General features: G+C 47.6%; 1 long non-coding RNA gene across 1 annotated transcript; it reads left to right on the plus strand.

Moving 5' to 3' along the window:
- The first annotated feature begins 2,277 nt into the window (after positions 1-2,277).
- LOC138811384 (uncharacterized) lies at positions 2,278-16,170 on the plus strand. Its single transcript, XR_011367370.1, has 3 exons — positions 2,278-2,703; positions 5,967-6,002; positions 16,063-16,170. It is a non-coding gene; the product is annotated as an uncharacterized lncRNA (long non-coding RNA).
- Positions 16,171-16,931: the final 761 nt, after the last annotated feature.

Consider the following 16,931-nt stretch of genomic DNA (forward strand, 5'->3'; position numbering starts at 1 on the left):
CCCCCCACCCGGGGAGACGGCTAGTTCTAACAGGTCTAGACGTCGCGTTTCCTTCACGCGTCCGATCTTTAAACTTAGTACCGAAAACTCTTGTCTCTTTCATGGACGCCTCTTCTTCCGCTGCCCCCACCCCCAGCAACGAACCACTTTCCACGCGTGCTCCGAGCGATGGGCAACCACCGCCTTCTCGCGCACACTACCAGACGCTAAGACCGGGAAAAAAGTTAGTTCGGTTACAATAAAGGTTAAGGCGGGGGGGGGGGACGCGTTTATTGTTGCTTCTTCCCCGCCCCCACCGGGACCGAACCTGATTTGTCACCGGCACTGTTTTTTTTTTGGGGGGGGGGGGGTGGAAAAGGATCCCCAGACCGAAAGGCGGGCAGGGCAGCGAAGACGATCAAATGAGTAATTTTTATTTTAATGTTTGCTAATAGGTTGGGTTGCTACCCATCTACCCACCCAAATACAAAGTTGTCCACACACACACACACACACACACACACACACACACACACACACACACACACACGAGACTCGCTCCCCGCGCATCCGCTCAGGTGTTGGAATGGAGACGCAGGCGGAAATCGCGGGCCCCGGCCTCGCACGTTTCTTCCCAGCACTCGAGGCCGCCGGGTCTGTTATGAAACTCCGTGCGCCCCGAGTGGCTGCTAGCAAGTTCCATTGCGATGTAATTAGGTCACCCCATTAAGAGCACGTTTCTTAGGAAAGAACGGGGCGGGCCGAGCCGAGCCCTGGAGTAGCAGCCACCCCCCTCCCCGCGCACGCGCGCGCGCACACACACACGCACATACACTTTACACTGCTTTTCTTATTTTTTTCGTCAGCCTCCGGGCAAACCCAGGGAAACCTTCCAGATTACAACTGCTTTTAGAAACCGGTTATTTTTCAACTTTGCGAACTCTTTTTTCCCTTTTCTGCAGCCCTGAACCCACCGAGCTTCCCGGCGGGGGTCTGCTTTTATTTGTCTCTCTGGCTGGAATTGATGGCCCCATTTTTGAACCCGGCTGTTACCCCTTGCTTTTTCTTCTGTCCAGCTGCCTGTTGCTTCCCTCCCTGCTCCCGTTTTTCATGTTTGTTTTTTTCAATTATGGCATGGACCAGAAAGGGAAATAACCCCCATCCACCCTCATGCATATCATTCGAGTATAGTTCATTTCTTAAGGGATTTCTTTTTTCTTTTGCCGGTGCCTTCTCCTAGCTCTGAGAAGTGGGTGCTGGGGCGGGAGAAAGGGGTTCGTGCAGTTTCTTGGTGACAAGGTAATGAGTTCCAGACTGCAATCCAGACCAGGGTTCGCGTTAAAATCCCCCAGGTTAGTCAGTTTACACCCCCCACCCCAACACACAACCAAAGGGCTGGTTAAGTCTTAAAACTCCCGAATGTTCGAAAAGCTCAGCGGGGGAACGCTGGGCGGGATGGAAAAGCCTGGCGGGGGGTGGGGGGGAGGAAGGAGAGAAGGGCTGGGGGTGGGGACGGGGTGCCGGCCCCCCGGGGCGCAGGCGGTCTCGCAGCTCCGGGCCACCCCGCTCCTCTCCCACGGCTGTGGGCCGGGAGCACGTCCGCGGGGCCTCGACGCCCCGATCTGGCTAAATAAGTGATGTGTGTTTGCAAAGAGAAACGCGTTTATTCCTCGAATTTCCTCCACTTTTCCAACTTTTCCTGCGGGCCTCTCCTCGCCGGCTCCCCGGGGGGCGCGGGCTCCGGAGCTGTTTACCCACCCCGCCGCCGCCGCCCGCCCGGGTTCGTTCCAGCTCCCAGAACCTGTCTCTATAATTAAACTTTTTAATTGTCGGGTTGCTACGTCACTTAGGGGACTTTCCAAGGGTGAGGGAGCCGAGGGGAGGAAGCGAGCTCCTTAACCCTTCGGTGACCTAGCGTCCGGGCCGCGGATGGCGTGCGGTGCGGTGCGGAGGTGCGGGCCGGGGCCCCTCGGTGCGCCCCCGGGCCCCTCGGTGCGCCCCCGGGCCCCTCGGTGCGCCCCCCCGAGCGTGCCCGCAGGTGGGTGGCCGAAGGAGCTAGCCCAGGCCGGGGCCGGTGGCCAGGCAGAGCAGTGCGCGGCCCTCCGCCGTGCAGGCCGTGGCGTTACCACCCCCTCACGGACACCTCCCCCGGGGCGGCCACTCCCCCAGAGGCCCAGGCGCTGCGCTCTGCCAGGCCTGACTTCCGGGCGCTCCCTATCCGCGGCCCGGGAGGGGGAAGACCAGGTACTTTGATGGGGGTGGGGCTGCTAGATTCGTGAAAGCCAGGAGTGAAAGTCCTCGGGCGGAAGGAGACCCGGCGGTGCGTTCTGCGGCCAATCTGGAGCCTGGGCGCACGTCGGGGCTGGCGAGAAGGTGGAGCTCCCAGCCCAGGACACTCGACCCCCCCCTTCCCGATGGCCGGCTGGTGGCCTGCACCCCTCCAAGCACCAACTTCCCTGGGCTTTGGGAGGTTGCACTTCCTTCTGATCGTTTGCCAAAAAAAAAAAAAAACTCAAATTCTGAGCCTTCCCTTCCCCCAGCCTGAGAGCCTGGCACCGCTTCAAGGTCCTGGGGTGAGAGGCAAAAGGCGATCTGTCCGCGGGAGGCCCTGCAGTCACCTGGTTTGGAGTTACCTGGAGTGTTTTGTGGACTGCAGATCAGGACTTGGACCCCCGCCCAGGAAATCAGACGGTCTGATGATGAGACTAGGAATCTACGTTGTCGGTAAATTTCCTGCAGATAATTCAGACACTGGTGTTTGGGAAATCAGTGGTCGGTCCAAGACGTTGGAGTTGAGAGGGCCTTGATTCAAATGTCTGCCATTTTCTAGCCGAGTTATATTTTTTTTTAAGACAGAAGTCTTGCTAAGTTACCTATGCTGGCCTCTACCTGTGTGCTCAAGTGAGCCTGGAAAAGAGCAGGGGAGGGGTGGGGGAATGGGGTCAGGATGAAGCATGTGGAGCTGTTGCCTAACGGGAAAATACTGATTCTTACAAGTATTTCTTTAAAGACTGCTTGGGCCCAGTGGATAGCAGAAGCAAAAAAAGTCCTAAATACCTCAAAATTCCTAAAGCCCTTCAGGGCACTTCAGGGTGTCACTCAGCTGCCATATTCCTCTCCCCTGAAGCAGGCGGAGGCCTCAGAAGGCAGTGCAGACACCAGCTTTGTGTCTGGAATCTTTGGGGGAAGCGCAGAGGAACTGGCCACTGGGGAACCCAACCCCAGCTCCAGCAAGGTGACATTTCAAGGCTCCCTGGGCTTTGGAATAGGCCCATTCTTAGGTCCATTGCTTTAACTTTTTCCCTGTGGGGACGTTCCAGAGTTTGATTAAATTCTGTCATAACCCACAGTTGCCCTCCCTGCAAGCTACTAAACCTGCCTAGAGCAAATCTCCAGTCCAGCAAAATCTGGCTCTTGTGTGGACCTTGACATTTCACTATCATCACTCCCCAACCCCAGTCCTAAAACACTGCTCTAGTAAGTTGTAGAGGAAGATGAGCCATCTTCCTCATTTTACCCAGGGACTGCACATACACATCCTGTCGAAAATCTTACTTTTGGTCCAAGAAAATTCTTTAGAACCTAGTTGAAACATCTCTTCCTATGGTTTACATTTTTTTTTGTCGGTCCTGGGGCTTGAACTCTGGGCCTGAACAGTATCCCTCAGCTCTTCAGCTCAAAGCTAGTGCTCTACCACTTGAGCCACAACACCACTGAGTGGTTTATTGGAGATAAGAATCTCATGGACTTTCCTGCCTGGGCTAGCTTTGAACCCACTAGCTTTTTTGCTCAATGCTAGTGCTCTGCCACTTGAGCCACAGCTCCACTTCAGACCCTTTGTCGGAGATAAAAGGACCTTCCTGCCTTGACTTGCTTCAAACAATGAATCTCAGATCTCAGTCTCCTGAGTAGCTAGGATTACAGATAGGTCTACCGGCACCCTACTGTACCTACGCTTTCTCATGTATTCATGAGATGTTCATTTCCTTGAGTAGTAGTTTCAGTTTTTGAGTACATATTCATGCTTAAACGGTTGCTTTACTTTTTAACATGCAATAAAATTGACCTTTATTTGGCATACACATCTACAAGTGTTTATCTGGATAGATTCATGCAACCACCACCACAATCAGGAAACAGCAGTTCCATCACCCCTTCCCCAAATCTCCCTAGTACTTTGTAGTCATATCCTTCCTCATCTCTCATCCCCCAACTCCTCAACACCACTGATCCTTTCTCTCACGTAATTCTGTCTTTTTCAGACTGTCATATAAATGGAATCATACAGTAGTATGATTTCACATAGTATAATGCCTCTGAAATTTGCCCATGTTGTTGCCTTAACCAATAGTTTGTGTCTCCTGATTGATAAATAGTAGTTCATTGCCTAAATATACCATAGTTTATGCACTATGTTTTGAAGGACGTTGTTTACAACCTTTGGCTATGAGAAACAAATATCCATATTTTTTATTAATATACATTCTTATTTCTCTAGGGTAAATAACTGGAATGAGATTTCTGGGTCACAAGTATTTCTGGGTCATGTGATGAATGTATGTTAAAAGTAAAAACCACTAAACCATTTTCCAGAACAATGAGTTTATAGTTGTTCTGCATCCTCCCTTTGTTTTTATTTTTACTGTACTTGTTCCAGTAATAACCATAATTGATTAAGGTTTTAATTTGTAGTTCTCTAATAAATAATGATATTGAATGTCATTTCATGTGTTTGTCATCTTTATTGTCTGTGGTGAAAAGTCTTTTCCAACACCTTCACCTAATTTTTTCTTACTGTTGAGATTTGAGAATTGTTTATATATTCTAGATGTAGTTCCTTGGTCAGATCTGCAAATATTTCAAGTCTGCACTTTTAATCTTTTCAATCTTGGAACAAAGTGCCTTTCACAAAGCAAAAGTTTGTCGTTTCCATGAAATCTAATTGATCAGTTTTATCTTTTGTGGAGCATGCTTTTGGTTTCATAGCTAAGGACCCTGTATAAACCCAGGTCAGTATGATTTTTTTTTTTTTTTAAAGCAGTACTGGGGCTGGGACTTGGGGCTTTGAGTACTTAGTAGGCAAAAACTCATGTTGAGCTATGCTTCCAGTCATTTTTCCCCCACTGGTTATTTTTTAGATAAGAATCTTGTCCTCCCCCAACCCTCCAGGAGCACACCTGGACCTCCATTATCTATTTTAGGTTTCTCATTGTAACCGGGATGATAGATATACACCCATGCCCAGATTCATTGTGATAGGACCTTACAGACTTTTCTGCCTGGGCTGCCCTGGAAACTTGATCCTTCCATTCTCAGCCTCCTACATAACCAGGATGACAAGTACAGGCCATCATACCTAGTTATGAATTGAGAAGAGGTCTTGTGAACTCTTCTGCTCAGGTTGGCCTTAAACTGAGATTACCCTGATCTTGGCTTCCTGAATATCTAGGATTACAGATGTGAGCCACCAGTACCCAGTTAGGATTTTTTTTGGGGGGGGGGCGCTAAGATTTTTCTTTTTAACTATATATAATTGCATTTATAATCCTCTTCCTATTTTGAATAATTCTATTTTGAATATTTTATCAAGGTAATATCTTGTCTCCTGTAACCTTCTTTGATTGTGTTTTCTGGATTACTTTTGTATGGAATATCTTTGGGGAAGGTGATAGGGGTAGGAAGGAGTGTGAACCCAGGGGCTCATGTATGCATCATATATGTTCTACCCCTAAGGGAGATCATTTATAGAGGTTTCACTTTCAATCAATTGTCTTTGGATCTACAGTGAGTCTCTTATTGACAGCATATAGTTGGGTCATGTTTTCTTGTTAAATCCATTCTAACAATGTCTTCTAATTGAGAGTGTTTGGTCCATTCACATTTGCAGCTATAATTAACAAGGAGGGACTTCATTCTGGCCTTTCACTATATAGTTTTTTCTTGTCTGCTTGGTTTGAGTCTCTTAGTGGTTTTTATTTGGTTTTCAGTGCTGGGGATAGGACCCAAGATCTCATGCATGCTAGGTAAGTCACACTTGCGCATGTGTGCACACACATACACACACACACATATACCTAGCACTCACTATTTGTTTTCTAGCTGTCTTCTAGATATATTGGCATTCATTTCCTGAACCTTGAAAAATACTTTCAAAGACCCTTAGTGGATTCTTGGCATCACATAGTACCAAGCAGAATGTTTTACATTATTGCCTATACATACAAATCTATGAGAAAAATTACTATATGTTACTATACATTAGACACAGAAATTGACAGCAATGTGCAATAAAATAGAACAATTACAACAATAATGTAAGAAGTCAAAATATCTTATTATATAACTCCAGGATGTACACCATAATCCCACCACTCAGGAGACCAAGGCAGGACCATTAAATATGAGGTCATCATGGGCTATGCAGTAAGACCCTGTCTCAAAACAAAAAAAAATTTTTTTGTGTGCCAGTCCTGGGGCTTGAACTTAGGTCTGAGCACTTTCCTTAGCTTTTTCACTTAAGGCTGGTGCTCTACCACTTGAGCCACAGCTCAGGTTCTGGCTTTTTTGAGTAGTTTATTGGAGGGAGGTAAGAGTCTCATGGACTTTCCTACCTGGCTGGCTTTGAACCACAGTCCTTAGATCTCAGCCTCCTGAGTAGCTAGGCTTAAAGGTTTGAGTTACCAGTGCTCAGAAATGTATGTTTCCTATTTGACAAGTTCATTTTTGTTTTATTTTAATATTTACAATATATTGGCGTACTGCCTCCAAAGTTTCTAATAAAAAATATGCTGATAAACTTACTTCTCTCTTGCTATTCTCAAGATTTTGGCTTTTGACAGCTTGATTATAATTGTCTCGGTGTGGGATTGTAAGATCATCTTTAGAGTTCATTAAGATTCTTGGATGTTTATGTTCATCTCTCTTGTCAGAGTTTGGAACTTCTAAGGCATTATTTCTTCACATCTGTCTGCCTCTTTCTTCTCTTTCTGAAACCCCTATATGTATGCTGGTACAATAGGATAGCGTCCCACAGACTCTTGGTTTACTTTTCTTTCTTTTCCTTTCTGTTCTTCAGACTTGATCATTTCATGCTGATTCTTTCTTCTGCCTCCTAAAAACTGAAGCTCTCTAATGAAATTTTTATTTCAGCTATTTTTCCTTTTCAGCCCCAGAATCTCTTTTTGGTTCCTTTTAGGTTTTCCATCTTTTTATTAAGATTTGTTTTGATTGTACAACATTGTTGACTTTATCCACTAGATAAAGTATCTTTAATTCTTTGAGCCTCTTTTTAAAAATCTTTGTGTAATAGATCTGAAATCACATCCTTTACAGGGATACTTTCTGTTGGTTTGTGTTTTGAATGGACTATGCTTTCCTTGTATGTCTTGGGATTTTTTGTTGAAAACTAGGCATTTTAACCTAATAATATGGTAGCTCTGGTAATCAGTTTCTCTTCCTTCATCAAGACTTGATGTTTTAGTTATTTGAGGATTTTGTTATTGTTGTTATAGACTGTCTTTACACAAAGAAGCAGCCCAAGGTATAAACTTAAGGTCTTCTCAGGTTTTTAATTTTTTGTTGTTGTTGTTTCCATTTGAGGAGGTTGGTTGTTTTTTGTCAGTTGTGGGCCTTGAAGTTGCCCTGGGTGCTGTCCCTCAGCCCTTCAGCTCAAGGCAAGCGCTCTACCACTTGAGCCACAACGCCGCTTCCAGTTTTCTGGTGTTTAATTGGAGAGAAAAGTCTCAGGGAGTTTCCTGCCCAGGCTGGCTTTGAACTGCAATCCTCATATCTTAGCCTCTTGTGTAGCTAGGATCACAGGCCAGAGCTACCGGCACATGGTTCCACTTGGTTTTGCTTTTGTTTGTTAACCTTGTGCCTCTCCCTAGGTAGGTACAGCCACTTCCTAGTTTTCCTTATATATGTAGTCCGGCTTTTTGCTTTTGTTTTTGTTGCATATGCTAATCATATCCCCAACAGGGGAAAATGAGAGAAAAAGATATGAAAGGCCCTGGCACTTTAAATTCCCTGGAAGTCACTGTAGCTGGAGAGGGTGATGCTTGCAACCATGGGGGAGGTAGAGCAACAATGGCCATCAGCATCCCGGTCTACATCTCTGTGGTCAGAAGTAGCAATCAGAGCACAGAACCCTGGTATTTAGAGGACAGGATTCTTTTCCCACCCTGGCTTCTATAAGCCATGTGCAAACTGCTCCAGGAACCAAGACTGTCTGCCACAGGCAAGATGGGGAGCCGCTACTTTTCAAAGAACTGAAATTGATCACAATCAACCACAATGTATATCTAGGCCTCCCCCTGGAAGTTGTAAGCCTTCAATAAGCTTCAGAGTTCCACAACAGTGTCAGATCTGCCAGTGTCCTTGGGGGTGTAGATGTCCAAGAAAATTCCTAAAAGTCTGTGCTTTGTATCCACCACCTTTTCCCCAATCCCTCCTCTCGTAGCTTTATGTCTATATTTCAATCTATGATCCACTTTGAGTTTTTTTTAAATGAGATGTGAGCTTCATGTTGAAGTTTTTGTTTGTTTGTTTGCCTATGGATGTCATATCCCAACACAGTTGAAAAAACTCATTTCTTTATATCTTTCTAGAAATCAGATGGGCATACTGGTAGGATCTTTCTATTCTGTTCCATTCATTTGTGTCCATCCCTTTACCATGACCACACTGGCAGGGCTGAGTATATGGCTTAGTGGTAGACTTAGTGCACTTAGTAGGCCCCCATAAGTACTCACAGGAGGAAAAGAGCAGATTTAGTATTCGTCTACTTTGTTAACTTAGCCAGCCACCCCTTTTTCCTCCCTGACAGACAACAGAAGACTTGGCTGAACATGCACAGACATCATGAAAAGTAATCTTACAATAAATCCCCGAACAGATCCGGCTAGACACTGGCCTCATAGCCAACTATTTTAAGCTGCCGAGCATTTATAGATCATCTTTCTAGCAAGCCTTACGATGTCAAAGCATTTATCTATGAGGAAGAGTTGACTGCAGTAAAATAATTAGTTTAAATCGAAAGCATTCCATTCCCAAACAGAATTTAAACAAAAAGCTCTCCTCTCTGAAAACGGGCTTTCTGGGTAAAGAATCCCACTGCTCTGAAATCTTGGGCTCTCAGACGGCTGAGGTTGTTTCACTAAATTTATTTCAGCCACTTATAGAAACAGAAGGAGAAAGAGGGGGTGGGGACTACGAGCACACCAGCCCTGGCTCTGTAGTATTAATATCTGCCAGACCCTGCTTTTATTTCAGTTTTGTTTTACTTCGGGGGGGAGGGCGGAGGGGAAAGGAGTAGACAAACAGCTTGCAGCTTCTGAGCTGTGGTTTCCCACCTTTCTCCCTAAACATTTCCCAAAGTGTGGGCAAAAGCCATACCCACCTCCTCTACCTCAACTTGGGGCAGCTGGAGGGTAGACTGCCCACATCCTGCACCCCTGAATACCAAGCACTCCTGTCAGATGTGGTACCTTTGGCATCAGCTTTTCTCCCATTCCCAGAGACAGAGAGAGGGAGAGAGCACACACAAGAGCATACAGGATACCAGAGGCTTTGTCCCAACTCCTTACCCAACCCTACATACCCACCTAGTAACTCCAATCTTGAATCTAGGGTTAATTGGCTACAACAGGCCTTACAAACCCTGAGACCCTCCTCCTAAGCTCCCAAAATGCATGGAGTACACATTCTCTCCAGTCCCTGATACCTGGTCAATCTCTTCTACCATATCAACTAGCAAAAGAATTTCTAGCTGCTCTTACAACTAGAAAAAGAATTGTCAGGTTGTTTTTTGAAAACCCTGTTTGGGGCTGAGTTTGGAATACTTTGTAGAAAACAGGCTAATTGCCTTCTACAGAGTGGGGAAACTGAGGTATGGCACAAGGCAGTGGATGATCTGCACTCACTGTGGGTAGGGGAGATTCATGTACAGTCTTCGTTGGCTTTCAGATGCCCCTGACTGAACCCAGAAGGGCTAGGGACTAGCAGGGTTCTATCTGAGAACTGGCTGCCCCACAGCTGCCACTAACTGGGGCAGAAAGAGGAAACACGCACGAGGGAAATCAGAAATCTGCTGAGCTCAAGACTCGAATGCCCCTAGGAGAATATGGGGAAGTACCTCATTTGATGCTTGGCCATGAGAACCAAGCCATTCTGGTGCCCTCATATAGTAAACCCCTGACCCGTGGATCACCAAGGAAGATGATGAAGGGGCACCCATGCTCTTCACCTAACCCAATGGGGAAAGACTGACTGATCACGGACTGGCTGGAGGGAGAGCGATCTGGGGCAGAAGTTGAACTTCTCGCCCCAAACTAAAGGATCATCTGTAGGGCATCCTGCATACTAGTAAGCTGTGAAATGCTCACACAAAAATTAAATTCATTTTCTGCCATCAGCCAGTTTCCTTTGGGAGTACCCTCTGTTACTCTAGCAAAGAAAGCCCAGTGCTGCAGAGGCCACCTTTTGGAGCAGCTCCTTTAAGAAGCAAGAATCTCTCTGACCAGAGCAGGGGTCCACACTGCTGGAGAGTCCCCTGATGGACGGCCAGCAGGGAGGGCCACGGCTGGGCCTTCAGCCACAGCCCCTGTAACCTCTCCAATGTTGTTTCTCCTGCCAACTGTGTCCTTCACGCTGGGGAGACCATGTGCCCCCACACCAGGGACAGCCCTTGTCTGACCAAAGGCAACCAGATCTGCTGCAGCTGCTAAGTGAAAGAACTAGGGAAGCAGCTGGAGAAGGATTCCTGCCAGCCGGGTGGGTGTAAATATTTATACAACGTGGTGCGTGGGAAGAGGGAGGTGGGAGGAATGCAGAGGCTCTGACACTGACAGATTTAAGAAGGCTGCTTAGTGAGGCAGGTCAGGCAGGAAGGCCCCTAAGGCCCTCATCCTCACCTGTGCTCCTATGTGAGGGAGCCTGGCCTTGGCCCTAGTGAGGAGAGCAGCTGAGAACAAAATCCATCCTCTGCTCCCCACTCCTTCCTGCTCCTGATCTACACCATGGATCGGCCATAGGGAGGCATAACAGATAGAGTCATAGGGAAGGAGAGGAAGGGGCTGCCTTCGGACACAAACCACTGTGTCTAAGAGAAAAAGCTTGGGGATTCCTGACTTACAGTTTCAGAGTCTTAAAGGATTTGAGACCCCAAGTATTGAAATCCAGAGCTGAAAGGCCTCGAAAACCTAAGCAAAAGTATGAAATCTAAGTGCAAAAACAAAAGTCTCCTGGAAAAACTTTTTTAATCCACAGAACTTTCTAGAGTGGCAGAGAACATTCTGCACAGATGACTATGATAGTAATGACAGGATCAAGGTGCACCTGTGGAGACCCAGGGGGGGGCCCCCTGGTGGCACTGGTCTGAGTAGCACATGGCCTACCTACCATCCCACAGGTTCTAGAAGGACAGTCCCCTCCCCACCCCATGCACTCTCCTGTGGCTCAGCTCCAAGTGTGCTCAAGCAGAGGGACCCCATCCAGCCACCCCCCATCCAGCCACCCTCTCAGTGGGCCTGCTCAGGACTTAGCCGCCGGGGGCCCAACAGCATTGATACCCAAGGAGGGAAGCAAGCCTGAGCCGTTGGGAACAGCCAGATGGACTTCAGTCAATTTGCCCAGGACAGCTGGGGAACAAGACCTGGGCCACTCCACTCCAGATAAGGAGGGGTGGCAGCTTCTAGGATTTCACTGTTACTGTACCCATCAAGAAGTGCCACCTAGCCAGGCATGGTGATACATGCCTGTAATACCAGCTCTCAGGAAGCAAAGACAGAAGATCAAGTTCAAGGTGAGCTAGAGCTACGCAGTAGCACACATGCATCCCTTCAAACACACACACAGTGCCACCTGCTTCCATCAGTACCAGCATTGACCTTCAACTTCTCCCACTGGCTAAATCTGTGTTTCTCCTCAACGATTAACACCTTTAAGGGACAATTGCCAGCCTTCCAACATGTCCCCTGTGCCCTCAAAATGCCCACTGGTTAAAGGTAGGATGTTTAGAAGAAGAAAGATGTTCTATTGGAAAACTGCCTGTCTCCACAGCAGATAGGTCCAGACTCCAGAGCAAATGGCACAAAGCAAGGATCAGAGAACATCTCAGCATCCCTAAGAAGCAGCCCTGTGCTGTAAGCTCCTTCATTGCATGGAGCTAAGGAGGTGATATGGGTAGAGTTAACTTGTTCCCACCCAAGCCTTGGAGCCCAGGCCCACACACACACAAGAGGCAACACCATCTGCCCCCACGCCCCCAGCTGGGGCCTGGCACCAGTACCAGCATCCTAGGAAGAATGGCACTGTCCCCAGCCCCTCCCTGAAGAAGCTCCCCTTCAAGGGTACCAGGGTTGGGAGATCTTCAGGCACCCAGGACCTCCTCAGCCCTGCCTGCCAGCTGCAGCCTCCTCCTTGCCCGCTCTGCCCAAACAGAAGAGCAGAAATAAAAGCTGCCTGGCCCAAGGAAAGGTTTAGGCGAAAGAACTGAAACTGAATGACAAAAGCAACAACAAAAGCTGTAAGAGATGCCACTGGAGAGACATGCAAGAAACAGACCGAAAAAATCATCTAGGAATCTAGCTGTAAAACAAGACAGCCCAAAAGGTCCAAAAGAAAAAAAGAATCAAACAAAAAAAAAAAAACCAGTTTGCTATGTAAGTGAAATGAGATAGAAAAGGGAACTGAAAATAAAGGGAGGAGGCAGTTATAAATATTCGGAAAAGAGAGAATATAAAAGCAAACACTAGGGGGGAAAATGTAAGAAGAGACCCAGGAGAAAGGAGGAACTGGTGCATTTAGACCAACTACTCTGATCCTCATTCAGACACGTCCGTAACGTCCCGCAGTCTGGCGGGGTTTGTGGATGTCAGGCTCTTTGAAACACTGAGCAAGGACAGGCCTAGAAATGCCAGCTTCCCTTCTTGTCTTCGTTTTCCTAACAATCTCCCCAAGTCACCCCCTCCTTCAGTCTTTTTGCAGAGAGCACAAGCTAGTCTTCCTGAGGCAAGGCCAAAAACCAATCCAGTTCACCCCCCCACCGCACCCCCACAGAAAGTTTCCATAATGGCACCCCGGGGAAGGCCCTGTGCCAGGAGTTCTGGGAGCTGTGGGGCTGTGGGACCAGCTTTGCATCTCAAGGGAGAGGTCCATCCCCATGCATGAGGATGGCCCTAACCTAGAGACCCACCATACCTAGCAAGGCAGGGAAGGGTTCAAGGAGTACTGAACTATCAGCTCTAGACAAAGCTAGGAAATCCCAGAAAGTGCAACTTTTGGAAACAATTTTTTTTGGGGGGGGGGGGGCAACCAGTCATGGGACTTAGACTCAGGGCCTGGGCTCGCTCTCTGAGCTTTTCACTCAAGACGAGCATTCTATCACTTTGAGCCACTTCTGTTTTTGTTTTTCCTGGTGGTTTATTGGAGATCAGAGTCTCACGGACTTTTCTGCCTGGATTGGCTTTGAACTGTGATCCTCAGAGCTCAGCCTCCTGAGTAGCTAAGATGACAGGCGTGAGCCACCAGCACCCGGCTTGGAAACAACTGAAGAGGATTTAGTTTCCAGGCATTCTCAAGGAGACCTAAATATATCCCTGCCTTGCCCCCATGCAGTGACTGGCAGACAGCTTCTGGAAGTTCACCCTTGAAGTTTTGTGTGCACACACTATGGAGAGAAGACTGAGCAGTCACTGACCTGCTCCCTCTGGTGGCAAGATATCTCAGGATCTGTCACTGTCTTATCTGCCTCCTTAGGTTCTGTTCTTGTTTTTCCAATCTCCTTACTTAACAAACCCACTTCTACCCACTCTTCCATTTTCCTAGGCATCAGCAGCTGGGAGAAAACAGAAGCAAACTCAGGCACAATGGAGAAGCAAAGGAAGTTAAAACATGTGCATTTGGTTCAGGACTCATTTGGCATGTCCAGGCCGTGTCTTTGGTGGGTGAGACAGGCTTCGCATGGACAGGTGGCCACCTAAAACTGCTCCTCCAAAGTTCAGCCAGGGGAAAGCCACATAAGCTGAACTCTGACCAACTGAGACAAAGAAAACAAGGCCCATGCCAATCCTCCTCCCTCCAAGAATTCTTAAGCACTTGACCCTGATTCTGTACATGCCAGAAGTCACGTTTTTCTCCCATCAAGAGCTAGGAGATGTGACAAGAAGTTCAGGAGGGATAATGTCTACATTGTGGCTTCACACTCAACCCAGTTTCCTCCATATAATCCTTGACCCAAGGATTATTTAACCATGAAAGAGAGAGAGAGAGAGAGAGAGAGAAAGAGCAGGAAGCGAGGAGCTGAATGACCTCAAATATAGTCTACTCTACTTAGCTAATCTCCTAAGAAGGGTATGTGAGAGTTGCTAGATTCCGCTCTGAAGGCCTGAACATAGCAGGAAAAACACACAGTGACTGCAGATCCCAGCTTGTTGAGATTTGTCCGCCAAAGGGAAAGGGCCTGGTTCTAGGCCAAACTGCCTCGATATTTCTTAAACAAGTCTTGACATTTGGGAATGGATATGCTGTGGTAGAGAATACCGACTCCACGTCCAGGCCGACCGCGTTCGAATTCTGGCACTGCCACTTCCTGGGCAGACGAAGGTCCAGCCCACCATCCCCAGTCTCCTCTGTGAGTGACAGTCGCTACCACGCTCCTCTCCTGGGGTCACTGTGGGAACAGACAAGCACTTGGCATGCAGGCTAGGAGTGTGAGCACCACCCCGGCCCCCAACAAAGCAACCCAGTCAACTTGGCAAGACTGAGAGGGAGGCTGGAGGCCTCACAAAGTGGGATTCCACAGAGCCACTGGAGCACGGTCAAGTATCCCAAGCAAGAGAGAAAAGAGGGTCCCAGAGGAGGCCCGGGCAGCTGGCGGGTGGAGCGCTGGCTAAGATGGCCAAGCACATGCCCCTCGCTGTCAGGATGTCTGTGCCGGTGGGAGTTCGCAGGGGGCTGTACTCCAGTCTCCCCGCATTAGCTCAACATGGCTGCACCCCACGTTGCATGTGTTCACGCTCACACAGAACTCAGCACACACTGACTTAGCACCCATCACGTTCAAGCACTGGCTGACACACAGGTTGTGGCTTACCAAGTACTGCACTCGGACTTAAGAACCAGGCTTTGCAGCCCAGCTTCAAACATCTCTCCTTCTACACAAGCTATAAGAACACACCAACTCCCGAGAAATTCTTACTGCAAGGCTGATTTTGTTTTCCTTTGAGGAAGTGGAAATCTGAAGACCAACTAAATTTTGGCACTGTTTAGAGAGTATGATTAATCTTTAGATGAAATAATGACTATGTGGCTAATGGAACAAAATTTAGTTTAAGAGATAGGGAAACGTGGATATGAAACAATATGATGGAATAGATGCGATTTACTTCAAAACTGTACAGGAGAACCAAGCACCAATGGTTCATGCCTGTGATCCTAGCTACTTGGGAGGCTGAGCACGGGAGGACTGCAGTTGAAGGCCAGCCTTGGCAGAAGGGTTCGTGAGATTCCCCAAGAAAAGCTCACAAGACCCCTTCTCAACCCACAGCTGGGCACAGTGGCACACACCTGTCAGAGTAGTTACATGGAGGCTGAGGTTGGGAGGGCTGTGGTCCCAGCCCAGCCCAGCAGGAAAGTCTTTCAGACTTCATCTTGATGGAAGAAGCTGAGCCTAATGGCATGTGCTTGTCATCCCAGCTGTGACAGGAAGCTAAAATAGGAAGATTGTGCCTGGGCAGGAAATGAGTCTCTTCAGAAAGAACTGGTACAAAAAAGGGCCAGAGGTGTGGCTTAGCTGTAGAGCACCTGTCTAGCAAGTTTACGGGCCTGCTTTCAAACTACTGTACCACTAAAGAGAATATGTGTGTGTGTGTGTGTGTGTGTGTGTGTGTGTGTGTGTGTGTGTGTATTCTATATAGAATATATATCAATATATTATAGAATATAGAATATATATACATATATTCTATTCCTATATACAGGAGAAGGGGTGAAGATGTAACTCCATGGTAGAGGATGTACTCAGTATGTACAAGGCCCTAAGTATAATTCCAGCCCTGGAAAAAAAAATAACATTTTCTTTTCTAGGAGTCAAGAGGAAGCTGGGGTTGCACATGCACAAGTTGGGCTGTGAGCATGCTTGATGGGTAACACTGAAGTCGGATGAAGGGGCTACCAGGCTGCAATCTAACTATACTGCCTCCTACGTATATTTAATTGTCCCTAATAAAAATGCTTTAAGTTCATAAAAGCCTAACAGTTTTAACTCAATGACTCTTGTCATATTGGTTCTTGCAACACATTACTTCCTAAACACCTGTGATCTTACACGGAAGGAAGCTAGGGGAAGATCAGGAGGAGAAGAGGCAGTGTAGCCTCAACCTTGGGGGACAGGAAAGCTCCTTAACCCCTCCCCGCACTTGCACGAGGATGAACAGTGAGGGCCTGGCCCACAGCGCCTTCTGGTAGGGGGAGAAACAAACTGTTTTTCTTTTTTAAAGAGGCTTTTGGTCATTTTACTGCTTTTAAATTCAGTAATGGGTATTTTAAAACTGGTCTCAATGTATATTTTGCTTTTTATTTGTTATTTGGGAGATGTTTTTGGACCTGGTGGATCACTGAGTAGTCCAGGCTGGCACGGGACATTCTGTCCTCCTGACCCAACTTCTACAGGCCAGGCATCTTACTAGGTGTCAGGCCCCATAACTGTCCTCCCCAGAGGAGCCCCTGCTCTCGAAGAACAGGCCTCCCTTCTCCATACCACCTCAGCTTTCTCTCAGCAGAATGAGCTAGAAGAGGGGCCATAGCTTTGAATGGAAAATAGACTCATGCAGACCAACCTGTTCCCAAAGACAGGCCCTGTGCTCAGCCACAGCTGAGTTCCAGAGGTAACCACAGTGTGAAGGCCATAAAGACCTCCAGACACCAGGGGGCAGCACAGCACCCCTGCTCAGGCT

This window comes from Dipodomys merriami, unplaced genomic scaffold (assembly GCF_024711535.1).
Source record: "Dipodomys merriami isolate MVZ:Mamm:240054 unplaced genomic scaffold, mDipMer1.0.p SCAF_521, whole genome shotgun sequence".
Taxonomy (NCBI): domain Eukaryota; kingdom Metazoa; phylum Chordata; class Mammalia; order Rodentia; family Heteromyidae; genus Dipodomys; species Dipodomys merriami.